We start from the raw sequence: 12196 nt of genomic DNA on the forward strand, positions 1-12196 counted from the left end.
TTTTTGTGTGTGTTTTTTTAAGACAATTAAAAAGAAGCAGCAGCAATCTGGGAGTCGGACACTAGGGGAATGGTTAAGGAAGTTTTACAGCATGTCTATGTGAGTTGCCAAAACAGGGACATGTTGGAGCCCATTTATGGTCTGGAAGTAGCAGAAGACCTTTCTTAAACATCTTCGGCAGAATATGCTTCTCTTGCCTTGATTCCAAGGATCAATGCTGATGTAATTTAAGGTAAACTACAAACAGCATGAGATGTGGTGCCCTAGGAGGCTGCCAGGCCAGGAGAGATGCTGTGCTATATTTAACATGTTCAAAGGACCATGCAGACTTGGACAATAAAAGCAACAAACTGGCCCTAGCTGTTTTGGTTCAGTGGATAGAGCATCGGCCTGCAGACTGAAAGGTTCCCGGTTTGATTCCGGTCAAGGGCACATGCCCAGGTTGCGGGCTTGATCCCCAGTAGGGGGCATGCAGGAGGCAGCCAATCAGTGATTCTCTCATCATTGATGGCTCTCTCTCTCTCTCTCGCTCTCTTTCTCTCCCCCTTCCTCTCTGAAATCAATAAAAATATATATTTTTAAAAAGTAACGGACTGAAAACCAGAAGTCCTTCCCCATTTTGAGCAGTGGCTAAGCCTCCAGACTCAATGTGACCTAGGAGAGGAGCACCATAAGGACTCGGCAATCTTAGGGTCAAAGCGAAGACAATTTCAGAAATACATTGAAATGGGGAGCATCTATTTTTTTTTTCCAGATACTTTGCACCATGCTCACCCTCATGACAAACATTTACTGAGTACTCACTGCAGGCCAGGCCTTAGACTAAGGGCTTTGAAAAGCAGAGAAGAGAAAAACAAACACGGGCCATGACCTGTAGGACTTAATTGCCAGCTCTTAGATAATAATTACTGTTTACTAGACATTGTTGTCTCAACCCTCAAACAACCCTATGACATAGGTACTATTGTCATCTGTTTGACAGATTAGGAAACTGAGGCACAAACAGAGTCACACAAACTAGTAAGAGGCAGGGTTTTGCATGTGGGCAGCCGGGGTCTTACCCACACACTATGTCACCATACTCTTACTCACACATCATGTCACCCTTTTCTTACCCACATACCATATCACCTGTCTAGATTAGTGGGCGGGGGGGGGGGGATGGACGCATAAGTAAATAAATGTGCATCTGTGTACAATGGCAGATGCACAAAGTACCACAGGAGCCCAAATAAAGAGGCCCACTAAGCTCAGGATTTGAGGAGAGGTGAGAAGAGAGGCACTGCCTGAATGAGATGACACCTGGGCAGCAGTTGAGCATGGTGGGTGCGGACCCAGCAGCAGCTCAGTATCACTGGGCTATAAAAATCAAGGGGAGGGGGGAGATAGTTTGCTCCACTAACACTTATTGGATCCCTTCTATGTGCAGGCACGGTGCTTAGTGCTGGGCTATTGCAGGGCATCTAAGGAACCTGAACTTGAGCTATCAAACATTTTGCTCCTTTGGTGGGTGAGTTACTCACCAAAGTAGCTTTTTGAAACTCCTCTCATGCAAAATACTCAACAAACTAGAAGGGAACTTCCTCAGCCTCATAAAGGGTGTTAGTGAAAAACCCACAGCTCACATCGCGCTCAGTGGTAGAAGGCTGCATGTCCTCTCTCTTAAGATCAGGACCACGACAAGGATGTCTGGTCTCACCACTTCTATTCAGTATTGTACTGAAGGTTCTAGCCACGGTCATTAGCCAAGGAAATGATATACAATGCATACAAATTGGAAAGAAAATTGACATTTTAAAATGAAAGTGTTACCTCACAGTTTTGAATGCCATCCAATGGAATTTAAATATAACAGCAATTCTATACCATCATCCATTTATTATATGTAAAACAATATCACTTTGTTAAGTATAAGAAATTTTATATTACTCCACTTTCTCCTTAAACTTGTATTTCTATTCCATTTTCCTCCCACAGAAGTTTATCCTCAGGTAATATAATTTTATGCTTGCAAGTCTATCATACTTCTACATTGAAATTTAATTTGTAAGAACATTTCCTGAGATCATGATCCTCTAAAAACTTTTTTTTTTACCTAACATTGCCAGTATTACTATTGCTTGATTAATCAAAATAACATATAGTATCAATATAGTATCACTTTTTGATAAAGGGAAATTTATTGCAGATATATCTCAGTGCAAGAGTAGGTGATTTTTTCTCAACAAGTTCTGCATCATTCCTATTTTTTTTGGCAATGGCTAAAGAAAACTTGTTCACATAAAATAAATGGGAATGGAAAGGGTTTTGCTGTAGCAATATTATTCCATTTTTTGGGAACTCCTCCCAAATAATGTGCCAAAAATCTCATAGTAATCATCATCATCACTTATTTTAAGCTGACAACTCCAGGAGGTCCTTATTCAATTTTGTTGAAAGCAAATGATCGGAAACCTTCGACTTTCAAAAAGGTGTGTTAGCCAGTCATTAAAGTCGTTTACTTCTTCGATCCAGACACCCGAGTTTCAAAATGCCCCTTTGTTTGGACCCCTAAGGGGTCTCTATGCTCCTGGCAGTGCATCTGGGAATGATTCTTTGGGAAGGGAGAGAGGCCTTGGTGTTTGTTTGTTTGTCTTGTGTGCCCCACTGCTCCCTGGAATGATAGTGACTTTTGTTCATACTTTGTCTTCAGGGCCTAGAAAAGTGCCAGCTACATAGTAGGTGCTCAATGAATATCGAATATCTGTAGGATGTTATGAAAGAACGTCAGGGTGTGTTCATAGGGGGCAAGGAGAGGATTTGGGTTTCTCGGTTCAGAGGCACCGAAAGGCCACCTTTCCCCAAGTCAAAGCAGCCCCGAGTAGAGGAAAGGCCTCATCTTTGGCATCCAACCTGGGTTTGAATTCTGACATTGACATTAAATGGCTGTGACTTTGAGCAAACTCTGGGGCTTAGACTCAGCCTGGATAAAAAGGATAATTTGAGGATAAAAAGAAGCACTGGAGGAAATGACAGGGAAATAGGATGCTGCCGGCACAGTAGCTCACCTGGCACACACGCAGAACTGTGGGTTGTCCTTCATTCCAACCCCGCTGCTTTTCGTTGGGGGCACCACCATTCCCTCCTACGAGGCCAGAAACTGGACTTGCCCTGAAAACCCACTGCTGCAAGATGTAGGCAAGATGGTAGCGAGGGCCTCAGGTGGAATCTAGGAGAGCGGGAACTCCTATACCACAGCTTCCTCATCTAGAAAACAGGAGGAGTATCAGCTCCCCCTCATAGGGTTGTTGTGCAGAAAAATGTGTTAACTTTTGTGAAATGTGTAGGAGTGAGGCTGGAACACAGTAAAGGGTTAATGAATGCGTGTTACTATCTTGGCCTGCCTGTAGGTCACTGATTACATACACATGTTGTCTGAAAGAGAAGGGGCCCCCAAGGTAAACGTGGAGTGGGAGGGTGGATCTCCTCAGTTGCTCTGTCTCCCACACACCGTTTATAAGATGCATTGAGATGTCACAGAGAGTCAGGTCTACCGGGGGAATGAAAACCGGTGGGCAGGTTTCAGTAGGGTAGCAGGTTAAGGACACCATGGGTATCTGGGGTCAGAGGAGCCACACATTTCCCTCAAGTCTCCATCCCTCCAAAGCCTGGCCTCCTATTGGTCCCAATCTTATCATCAATGGATAAAGCGGGAAAAATATGAACTAACTTCATATATAGGTGTCAGAATGTCTTCAGCCATGAGGGAGGAAGCCGTGGTGAAAATGTGGACATGAACTCCAACAGATGTTTGTCCAAGATAACATCAGTATAAGAGACTCAGCTCAGAAAATGTTGCTTTCCTACTGGGATTATGCCACTGAAATCCCTTAGATGGGTGAAATAAACATTGAAATGGATAGTGATTCGTGTGTCAACCGGGAGCAAGACTTACAAGAAGAGATTGCTACCCTTGGCGTGCTCCATGGGGTGGGAGGAAAAACATTCCTGTTCTACAAAGACTCACAGTTCTCTGGATGCTGATAAAAGGTTTGGTAGAACTCAAAGTGACGTCACAGGAGAGAGGACACTTGGCGTGAGCTCCGCACAGGTGTGGACGGTGTTTCCAGCACCCCCGTAGGAGGTCGCTCTCTGAGACAGAGGTGGCAGGACAGTGTGGGCTTGTGTTTCCCACGAGAATTTACAAGCAATCAAAGCCCCTCTCTTCTAATACAAGAAAAACACACCTTTCTGAATGAATGCGTGAGAAATGTCTTTTTCCTGCGGGCTCAGATTTAGCCCCCAAATGACATTTGATTAAACAGCACTCAGCTGCTGTGAGCCCACATTCAACATTTCTGGATACATCGATCCATCCTTGGATGAAGATAAGCTGAGGGAGAGAAGGCAACATAGTATATAGAATAAGGGGTTGACCCCCTCTCAATGCAGAAACACATACATTTGAAGCCACTGCACAGGGTCATCTGTTACATAAACTGGAACCAAAGTTGGCTCCTGGAGTGACTGTAATGTGCGGGGACAGTTCCGCAATTCCACAGCTAATTGTGACCCAGAGGAGGACATGGCCACGCTGTGCTGGCGGTCACGCGGGCAGCAGCACCTCCAGGTCTCTGAGAGAGCCACGCCCGCGCTGCACACAGGACGCTCGGAAAGTCGCACACAGACTAATCACACACTCTTCTTGTGCCCGATTTGCTCCAGACCACAGTCCGTTTCTGTTGCTGGACAGAGTAAACCCTTCGTGGGGAGGAACTTGAGGTACACATTTGCTCAGGACGCACCAAAAGTCCTCTTCTGTGAGCTCCCGCACTGCAGCAGATCCCCGCCAGCCCGCATGGGACAGTAGAATCACAATGTTAGCTTTGATGTTCATCGCCCTTGTGCATTTCACTCCGCTGTAACTTTTGGAACAGCATAAAGATCCCAGTTCTTGCATGTTTTTGAACCATTATTTGCTTTGTCACTAAATAGGACTTTCTCTTTTAGCCCGCAGTATGTCTGCAGTGTAATAATCTGCAGATGCACTACATGTGATGGACGGAGGACTTCCTTTGCCATCCATGGTATAGGACTTTTAAAAAGAGCATCATGGCCCTAACTAGTTTGGCTCAGTGGATAGAGCGTCAGCCTGTTGACTGAAAGGTCCTGGGTTCGATTCCGGACAAGGGCATATACCTTGGTTGTGGGCACATCCCCAGTAGGGGGTGTGCAGGAGGCAGCTGATGTTTCTCTCTCATCGATGTTTCTAACTCTCTATCCTCCCTTTCTCTCTGTAAAAAATCAATAATATATATTTTAAAAAAAGAGCATCATGATAAACAATAAGTTAGCATTCACAGGTTAGAATGAGAACCAGTCGAGGCAAGGTAAACTCTCCTATCCCCCCAAGGGCATGTCGAAGGTCTGCTCTCATGTGCATCAGCCAGCACCCCTGCAGCCAGCATACACACCCATGTTAGGTTGCAGTGCAGTATGTAGGCTTAGAGTTAGTATCTGCCAGATGCCACGTGCTGCTACATAAACGTGGTGCTTGTGGGGACAGCAGAGATGACACTTTGCTGATTTAGCTGTTGGGTTTTAATGGCCATAGGAATTGAGTGCGGCAAGTCTGGGACATTTGCTATGAAGAATTCTATTTCTTACTCAGGAACAAATGATCCAGTGATGTTGAATGAGTATTTCAACAGTGTGACTTGTGTTTGAAATTATTATTTTTTAAAGAAATTTTCTATCAACTTCCAAAAGTAGCAATGTTTGTAGTTACTTTAAATCAAGCTTTAGGCTTTGGAAGTCCAAAAAATAAAGACTGCCTTCCTTTAAAAAAAAATTCCATTTTCTGGCCACTTAGCGCAGTGCACTTAAGTATTGATATAGTTTATACTCAGTCTTCTTGTCTCTTCCGCAAAAAGTACTGTTAAATAAACCAGGTTTTCCAAATAGAATTAGTTCTTAAAAATGCATGTTTATATAATTGGTAGTAGAATTTTATTTAAAGGCCTTAGGTATGATTTTTTTTTTTTTTTTTTTTTTTTTTAGAATGAGTGCTTTAACTTAAACATTGGGAATAGCTCCTGCGATCTAGGCCTATGATTTTAACGTCAACAGGTACGGTGTCATTGTTGATTCATTAAAGTTGGACCTTCTCCTCTGTCCGTGATGAATTTGGGAACCAGGAAGAAACTGAAAATAGAAGATGTCCAAACAAGTCAGATAATAGTAACTACATGGGCTGCTGATGTTGACATTATTGTAAGACTGTAACTAGTAATTTGGATGGCAGTATTTACCTCTTTGTTAGTAAACTAATAACTGGATTGCTTAAGCACAATTAAAGAATTTCAGTGCAATTAATTTTTAGTAGAAAACTGAAACCTAAATTTCAGATTTAATAGGTACTGGATAGCTGTGGCCAGGTGGCCCAGTTGGTTGGAATGTTGTCCCATACACCAAAAGGTTGTGGGTTCCATTCCTAATCAGGGCATATGGGAGAGGCAACTGATAGATATTTCTCTCACATTGATATTTCTCTTCCCCTTTATCTCTAAAAAAATAAATACAGACATATCCTTGGTGAGGATTAAAAAAATTAAAAAAAGGTAGTACAACCATTGTATCTGTAAATAACTTGACTTAGCACCTTTTGGTCAATTGGAATAAGTATGCAATACTACTTGAGTGAGCTGTTTTGGACGGAATAACAAATTCTAGTGTTTGCTTATCAGTGTTGAATGAATTCAGAATTCTGTCCTAACATTTTGTACTCAAGTAGTTGAGTTCATTCTTGTGTCTGTGTTAAAGTGCTCTGAACCCCTGGCGAGTGCTCCTTAGTGTCTGCTGCTACAGAATGTTATTGCACATCCCGATGGCTATTGCCAAGGCTACAATAAAGAAAAGCGCTATTTGCAGGCAACACTTAGCCCTTTGATTGCTAATGATGTTTCTGCTTGCTGTATCTTGTTATGGCTGCTTGTTAGTGCTAATAAATAAGTTTGGTATTCTTGTAAAAAACAGAAACCAAAACCAAACCCCAAACCGTTCCAGATGCTCCCAGCAGAGGGCAAGGTAGAGTTCTGCCTCCTACCGCCCTCTTACAAGTCCTGCGAGGTCTTGAAACAACACAGGGGACCAGGGTACTCAGCATTTCCTTCCCTGGGCTATATGCTCTCTCCCCGCCAGCCTACGATGTCCTTCAGAGCCAGGAGTCGTTCTGTAAAACCCACACAAACGTCTCAGCACGTGGCAAGCACTTGTTCCTTAAGTGAAAAAGTCTGGGGGTAAACTGCGGCTGTCACAGACCGTGCCCCCAGACCGGAAGTATAGCGTGCCCCCGGGCCGGAAGTATAGCGTGCCCCCAGGCCGGAAGTACAGCCGTGAGCCGAGGCTTCCTAAAAAACCGGAGAGAGTGAGGGAATCCTTGGCAGTTCCTTCAGTGCAGTAAACCCGAAGGAAGGATGCTAGAAACGAACATGTGGGCCTGGGAGCTCACTGCAGGGCTGGGCTGGCTGTGGGCAGCTGGCAGGGCTCCCGGGTGGTTTATGTTAATCTCCTTGAGAACAAGAAATGCATGGTAAGATGGGTTATTGTCTCTTAGATTGAATCAAAGCATCCCCTAATTTGCTGAAGTTTAAAAAAGTTCGATAACTTTGGGAGGAGAGAATCCCTCCGTTACGACAAAGATCTTGCCTACTAGGAAAGTAAGGGAAGCGCCATAGGATGTATTGCTAGGGAGTGGAAATTCTTTTCCCCCTGATTTTTTTTTTTGGTATTTTATAGATTTTTATTTTTTAAAAAAGGTATTCTTCTAATGAAAAACTTTATTTTTTTTAAAAAAAATCCATATTATGACCTCAAAATGTCTCCATCTGCTGATTTATAAAATACTGGAAAGTTAATTGAAGGATGAGGCTCCTTTGACTATGTTAAGTCCAATTTTCAGAGTACTTGGTATAGTATTTAGAAATATTTTGTCTCAGTTGTGGGGCAGGATTAGCCCTGGATTAAATGCTGCTCTGTCCTCACCTAACAAAGCATAAAGGTAATTCCTGAAGTGATCAAACTCTTTCCTGGTAAGTTAGCCACATCCCAGAACAAAGCTCAAGAATATTTATAGAAGCCCAGCCGGCGTGGCTCAGTGGTTGAGCGTGGACCTATGAGCCAAGAGGTCACAGTTTGATTCCCAATCAGGGCACATGCCCAGGTTGTGGGCTCAATCCGAGGGGGGGCATGCAGGAGGCATCATTGATGTTTCTCTCTCTCTCTCTCCCTCCCTCTCTGAAATCAATAAAAAAATATGTATTTTTTTAAAAAAGAATATTTATAGGCATACACTTGTATCCTATTCTCAAATGTACAATATCTAGCATGATCAGTAAGTGTTCAATAAAAGTTAACAAGTTTGCAAAGAAGCAGAAAAATGTGACTCTTACTGAAAAGAAAAACCAGCCAATTGAAACTGACCTACAATGTACATTAATGATATAATTAGTAGAAAAGAACACTAAAACAACTTTAACTGTATTCCATATGTTTAAGAAACTACAGAAAATATTGAACATGTTCAGGTGGGACATGAGAGATATAAGAAAAGATCAAAATTGAACTTCTAGAAGAGAAAACAGTAATGTCTGAGATGAAAAGAATTCACTGTATGGGTTAACAGCAGATTTAGACATTGTAGAAGAAAAAAATCAATGAACCTGAAGATATAGCTATAGAAGCAATTCAAAAGGAAACCCAAAACGGAAAGACTAAAGAAAGTAAAAAGAAAAGGGGAAAAGAAAAACCGACTGTATCAGTTTGCTAAGGGACTGGTTCAAGTGGGTGGCTATACATGTCAGTGGAGTTCCTCGAAGAGAAGGGCGAGGGAAAGAATAAATATTTGAAGAAGAATGGCCAAAAAGCTTACAAATTTGATGAAGACTATAAACCATAAAACCTCAATGAACCTCAGCAGAAGAAGCATGGAAACTACACCAAAGTACATAAATCAATTTACATAACACCAGTAAAAAAAGAGCAATCCTTAATAAGACTAAGAAAAAAAAAAGTTCTGTAATTCTCTAAAGAAAAAAAAAAAGACAGAGAGAACAAATCTTGAAAGCAGCCAGAGGTAAAAGACACATTGCATACAGAGGCCAAGAAAAAGAGGACAGCAGCTTTCTCTTTGGAAACCATCTAAGCCAGAAGAGTGGAACAACCTCTTTAAAACACTCGAACTGTCAACCTAGATTTTACGTAATTAAAATATTTTTCAAAAACAAAGTTGAAAATAAGACTTGTTCTGACATAAGAAATCTGAAAGACTTGCACTACAAGAAATGTTCAAGCAGAAGGCAAATGATACCAGATGGAATAGGGATTGACACATAGGAATGAAGCACAACAAAAACACAATGTGATTATATAATAGAATTTTTTTCTTATTTAAATCTTCTTAGAAGATAGTTGGCTGTTTAAAATAAGAATAATAGCAATGAATTTGGGGCTCTAATACATGTAGAAGTAAAATGATAAATAAAATGACAAAAATAGCACTAAGTCTAGGAGGATAGACATACAAGTGTATAGTTGTAATGTTTAAATACCATATATGAAGTCATATAATATCACTTGAAGGTAGACTGTGGTAAGTTAAATATGTATATTATACCTGAAGCCACCACTAAGACAATCCCACAAAGAGTTATAGCTAACAATCCAACAAAAATGATAAAACTGAATCACTAAAATTATTCAATTAATACAGAAGGCAGCAGGGAAAAAAAGCTCCAGATGATACAAATAAAAAAATAACAAGGTGATAGATTAAAACCTAACCATATCAATAATCACATTAAATGCAAATGACCTAAATACCCCAATTAAAAGTGAGAGATTTTCAGAGAAAGAAAAAAAGCAAGAACCAATTGCATGCCACCTACAAGAAAACCACTTTAAATATAAACACAAATATGTTAAAAATAAAAGAATAGAAAAAGATTTACTATGCTAACACATTTTTTTAAAAAGTGGGAATAGCAATGAAAATTTCAGGACAAAAATATCATCAGTCGCAAAGAGTATCATTTCATTGGGAATTGAATGGGTCCATTCAAGAAGACATAACAAAGCTAAATGTTAAACACCTAAGAGCAGAGCATCAAAATACGTAAGCAAAAGTGACAAAATGCAAAGAGAAACAGACAAACCTTAAATTATACTTGTTTTTAATACCTCTCTCTCAATAACTGATGGAACAAGTGGATAAGAAATCAGTAATGATTTAGAAGATTTGAACAACACTATCAACCAACTTTATTGACATTTGTAAAACCATTTTCAAAACAACAGCAGAATACACATTCTTTTCAAGTGCATGTGGGTCATTTGCCAAGATGGACCTTTCCTGGATCATAAAACAAGTCTCAAAAAAAAAAAATGGAAAGGAATAAGTATGTTCTCTCACTATAAAGGAATTAAGTTAGAAATAAGTAAGAGAAAGATATCTAGACAATCCCCCAAATATTTGGAAACTAAATAACACATTTCTAAATCCAGGGGTTGAAGACAAAACCAGGAGTGAAATCAGAAATCGAAGAAAGGTCTCTAATCAATTACCTCAGCTCCCACCTTAAAAATCTCATAAAAGAAGGGCAAATAGCTCTAGCCTCTTTGGCTCAGTGGCAAGAGTCTTGGCCTGTGGACTGAAGTGTCCTGGGTTTAATTCCAGTCAAGGGCACTTGCCTGGGTTGCAGGTTTGACCTCCAGTGGGGGGCGTGTAGGAGGTAGCCAATCAATGATTCTCTCTCATCATTGATGTTTTCCCTCTCTCTCTCCCCCTCCTTCCTCTCTGAAATCAATTTTTTAAAAAGGCAAATGAAACCTAAAATAAGCAAAGAAAAGAAATAAAGATAAAGAAATCAGTAAAACAACAACAAAAAACAAACAAACAGAAAAACCAGAGAGAAAAATCAATAAAATTAAAAGATAACACGAATACCAAATAATGAAGAAAATTTCAACATTTTGATCATTAGAGGAATGCAAATTACAACTACAATGAGATATCACTCTACACTTATTAGAAAGCCTCAGATTGAAGAGACTGGAGGTAAGTGTTGATGAGGCTAGAGAGCAACTGAATTATCATACACTGCTGGTGAAAATATAAAATCCTACAAACGTTTTGGAAAATTCTTAAAATGTTAATCATCTACTCACCATATGACTCAGTCATTCTGTTCCTAAGAGAAATGAAAATATATGATCATACAAAGACTTTCTCATTACTCTTTATGGCACCTTTATTTGTAATAGCCCTAAACTGAAACTACCGAAGTGTCCATAAGCAGATGAATGGATACACAGATTGTGCTTTCTATGCAGTGGAATACTACCTAGCAACAGAAAGGGATGCATTCTTGATACACACAGCAACATGTATGAATCTTAAAATAATTATGCTGAATGAAAGAAGCCACCCCCCGCCCCCAAAAGAGCACATGCGGTATCATTCCATTTATGTAAAATTCTAGAAAATGAGAGCCAGTCTATAGTAACAGAAGCAGGTCAGTGGCTGTCTGGGAATGGAGATGTGGTTGGGAGGACCAGCGGGGTGGGATTAAAGAAGGACGCAAGGGAACTTTTGGGGGTGATGGATGCGTTTGAGACAAATCGATGAGAGAGAGAAACATCCATCAGCTGCCTTCCATATGCACCCTAACCAAGGATAGAACCCAAAACCTGGGCGTGTGCCCTGCCCAGGAATCAAACCAGTGACCTTTTGGTGCAGGGAACAATGCTCAATCAACTGAGCCACACCGGCCAGGTTGTGTTCACTATGTTGATTGTGGTCATGGTTTCATGGGCACATCAAACTGGGCCCTTTAAAACTGTATCATTTGTTATGTGTCAATTATGGCTCAATAAAGCTGTTTTAAATTAAAAACCAACCTGAAGTCCAGGACAAAAAAAAATATCAAACAAACAAACTAACATCCCTTTGGATCAGTATTGATCATAGAAATCTCTGAGATAAGTTCTTTAAAAAAGAAACTTGTCAATAATATTTAATAACCATGTGGGCAAGAAAAGGGGATCTTAAGACTATATGTTCATATTTCCATACTCACTTCTAGTTTCATAAAGAAGCAGCCGTCCTTATTGTTTTCGCATGAAGACCTGGAAGCACACACACACAAAAAAACCTAAGGAT

At 40.6% G+C, this 12196-nt stretch overlaps 1 pseudogene; it reads left to right on the forward strand.

Annotated features, from left to right (window-relative positions):
* The first annotated feature begins 3786 nt into the window (after positions 1-3786).
* LOC102755166 lies at positions 3787-4671 on the forward strand (annotated as a pseudogene).
* Positions 4672-12196: the final 7525 nt, after the last annotated feature.

This window comes from Myotis davidii, unplaced genomic scaffold, assembly GCF_000327345.1.
Source record: "Myotis davidii unplaced genomic scaffold, ASM32734v1 scaffold1036, whole genome shotgun sequence".
Taxonomy (NCBI): domain Eukaryota; kingdom Metazoa; phylum Chordata; class Mammalia; order Chiroptera; family Vespertilionidae; genus Myotis; species Myotis davidii.